Here is a 4,037-nt window from a genome sequence, read left to right as displayed (position 1 = left end):
CAGGACATACCTATCGGGCCGGTCCACCAGACGGACTTTCTGTTCTATGTTCGCCATTTCTTTGACGTTTTTGCGTCTAACTTTTGGTTTTGTACACCAGCTTCAAACAGCTGAAAATACAATATTTTTGCTTATGGAAAAAATATTTTGCAGTGGTATAGATGGTACAATGACGCTTGTTTTGTCACAAACTGAAATTTGGCAAACTATTTTAATTTTTGCAACCAGGAAATGGCAGAGCAATTTATATATAGTGCATGTTGAACCACACTGCTAACCTTATGCCCAACCTTACTCTACTCAAAGAGAAAATGTTTGTAGCCAATTTTGACTTTGAGGCTGTGGAATATGACTTTGTTTTCTAGTGCAAACCCAGGTCTTTCTTGTTTCTGCAGTGAGGATTCACCCTCTTTAGACAATTATTTTGTAACGTATCTGCAGGTAATCATTGTTTTGAGACAACAACAAAAAACAACAACAAACAGTGTACTTGTATGTAAATCAGGGAGCCTAATGAATGGCTCTTTCACTCATGCGAATCGGTTCCCGACGTTCATAAAAAAAGAGCAGCTCGGTCGCGAACGACCAAATCACAGTGAAATGGCAATTTATGAAAGTTGCAGCTTTTTGTAAGGTTCGTCATTTGACAGAATCTAACAAATAGCCAGCCAATGAGGTGAAAGTCTAATGCTGCGTTCAAGTGCAAGCTGGAACTTGGAAACTCAAATGTCCAATTTACTAACTTGTAGTTATATACGTGCCTCGTTCAACCGGTTAGCAAGTCGATCATTTCAGTGTTTCACCTAGCACGCAAACGCAGCATAAAACGTGCTCGATAGTAGGCTACTACTAATAGCTAGTGATATTGTGTCTTACATAAGAAGCCAACTGTTTTATTATTCTCAAATGCGTAAGGATGATGAACTGGTCTGCTTTCGTGACCTGGAACCCGGGGCACGGCATCATTACCTGGTTGTACCTAGGACACACGTCGGGAACTGCAAATCACTCCGGAAGGAGCACATACCTTTGGGTAAGGTAAAGTATTTACTTCTGGGGTGCTGACCTGTTGCACCCTCTACAACCACTTTTTATTACTATTACTTGACCCTGTTGGTCATCTATGAACGCTTGAACATCTTGGCCATGTACTGTTATCTCAACCCGGTATAGCCAGAAGAGGACTGGCCAACCCTCAGAGCCTGGTTCCTCTAGGTTTTCCCTTGCCCCTGTGCTACTACATCTGCATTGCTTGCTGTTTGGGGTTGTAAAGGCTGGGTTTCTGTATAGCACTTTGTGACATCGGCTGATGTAAAAAGGGCTTTATAAATACATTTGATTGTATGCTGTTTGTCAAATTGTAGCTTCCTGTGTTAGACCAATAAGTAAGCTGGTCTTGGACACTTTCATTAGTTTTATATTTGTATTGAAAATGTTTTCTACTTATTTATATTGTTGTCATTTTTGTATTTTTAAAAATGGACATGTATAAAATACAAATAGAGCAGCACAAATTAATTGGAAATAGACAGGCCGAGCCCATATATTATCCTCTGAAATGTTGTGTACATAATCACATGGTGTCTGAATGGAGAGTATTGATAGGCTCTTTAATTTTTGCAGTGGAGAAGATGCAGATGGGAAGGAGTGTACTGCAGAAGGAAAAAGGTGACTGACCTGGATGACACAAGGTAAAGGTCTACATTATGATTAGCCATGTCATTGAGACAGATCACATTGACCTTAGCCTTAATAATACATTAGAGTACAGGCCCATCTGTGTTGTAATTTCTGAGGATCCTAACTTGTTCCCTTGTTTTTGTCTTCCATAGGATGGGGTTCCACATTCCCACTTTCTCCTCTGTCCCTCACCTCCATCTCCACGTCATTGCTCCTGCCAGTCAGATGAGCATCAGGTCACTCAGGAACTATGGGCCACAATCCTATTGGTTCATCACTGTGAGTGGAGCAGCAACCTATACCATTTCACTATGGGTGGTCCTTCATGTTTGTGTCATGTTTACAATATTCCGGTCTGTGTGTGAAATAATTTGTCTGTGCTCTATTGTAGGTAGACAAACTGCTCCAGCAGTTAAGGACCCAGAACCAGGTCAAATAAGAACACACCTGGTTTAGCAGGAAACAACAGCACTGGTCAACAACTCTTACATGGTTGACTGCATTCCCTCCCTATACTTAACATCCACTAACCTGAAGGACTGGCCTGCAAAAATAGTTGTTTTGTTTTTGGTTAAAAAACACAGTAAAATCACCAGGAATTCTGCAAAAAATAAAAGATGTGATCGTGTCTCAATGTAATTCAAGGTATGAAATTATTGCTTAGAGATACATGGGAGGCTATTCTCAACAAGTGTTCTTTTGACCTAATGCTACGTCTAATAGAAGAATCTAAAGAGGACAGACAAGTAGTCCAAACAGAAATTGAAGAAGTAAAAAGGAAAATCAGAGCACAGTGACAATTCTCACAAGGCACAATGTGATGAGATCTTGAAAGAGAAAGTAGACACATTCACTCTGATATTGAAACAAGACAAGCTAAGAAGAGATGAAGTAGACTATATAGATGGCAAGGTCTTTGCCTGGAGAAAATCAACACTCAAGAATTCAGAATCACATCTGTAGAGAAGGAAGCCTAGATCTGTTTCTTTCAACTTTACAAGCAGCGACGACGAGGACCACCCCAGACGCTCAGTGGCCAGCTCCTCCCAAGATGTTTTAGATCAGGTGGAGTCGTCACACAGGATCCACAACAGAGGAGGACGCCGGAAGAGGCCAACATGGAGGGGGAGGAAGAAATCAAGACTATCCAACCACTCGGAGCAGGACCAGAACAAGGCTGTGATCAACATTTCTGGAGAACCCCTTTCTAATGATTGCATAAGGGTCTTGTCTAAAGGACTGTCCTTTGCCCCCACATATTCAACTAATGAATTTAATACAAAGATTGACCTATTTAGTTTCTACAGGAATCTACATCTGAAGGCCTGGTACAAGCAAAACATCTCTCCAACTACAGACGCCAGTGTCTCAGGTCAGGCAGTTTCTGTTCCCTCTAAAACACCTTTTAAGCCCAAGTCCACTTTTTGTCCCATCGCCCAGAATGCCACACTAAATACATTTGCTAAGAAAGTTAATTTTGATGTGGAGAATCTGTCTAAGGGTAAAATTGACTCCAACCAAACACGACATAATCTTTCTAAGACAGAACAGGATGCAGTTGAATAATTGTCCAAAAATGAACAGATTGTGGTTAAAAAAGCAGACAAAGGTGGTGCTACAGTAGTGTGGAGTAAAGACAAATATGTGACAGAAGCCTACCGTCAATGATGAATTCTACCAATATCTTACCTTCAACCCTACTGAGGACCTAAAAACTGAATTGAAAGGGATCCTCACAGAAGCTAAGGAAAATGCCTACATTTCAGACAATGAGTTCAAATGTCCTTTCAATGGCAGTCTGGCTTCTTTTAACCTTCTTCCAAAGGTCGACAAACATCCTGAAAATCCCCCAGGCAGACCAGACATTAGTGGTAATGAAAGTCTGACAGAACCCATCTAAGTACATTGATGACTTTATTCAGCCTTTTCTGACATCACTCCCAGCCCATCTTCAAGACACCACAGATGTGAACAAAATTTAAGGAATTGAACAATATAGGTACAGCTTCCTTTTTAGTCACCATGGACGTGGAGTCTCTATACACCACCATTGAGCATGAACCAGGTTTGGCAGCTATGCACCATTTCTTGAGTACCCGACCTGAAACTGAGATACCTCCTACAGAATTCATTGTCTCACTGACTGAATGGACTCTTAATCATGACATCTTTATCTTTCAGGACTGTATTTCTAAACAGGTCAAAGGGTGTGCCATGGGAGCTACAGCCCTTCCTACGCTGGCTTGTACTTGGGTAAATGGGAAAATGACTTCATTTTGGATCCTTCTAATAACCATTTCTTTGACTGGATTATATGGTGGGGACGCTATATTGATGATGCTTGTCTGTTTTGGTCC

General features: G+C 41.0%; 1 pseudogene; it reads left to right on the top strand.

Moving 5' to 3' along the window:
• Positions 1–481: 481 nt before the first annotated feature.
• On the top strand, positions 482–2,306 carry LOC135557210 (adenosine 5'-monophosphoramidase HINT3-like; annotated as a pseudogene).
• Positions 2,307–4,037: the final 1,731 nt, after the last annotated feature.

This window comes from Oncorhynchus masou, chromosome 16 (assembly GCF_036934945.1).
Source record: "Oncorhynchus masou masou isolate Uvic2021 chromosome 16, UVic_Omas_1.1, whole genome shotgun sequence".
NCBI lineage: Eukaryota > Metazoa > Chordata > Actinopteri > Salmoniformes > Salmonidae > Oncorhynchus > Oncorhynchus masou.
This window is presented reverse-complemented; position numbering and strand designations above follow the sequence as displayed.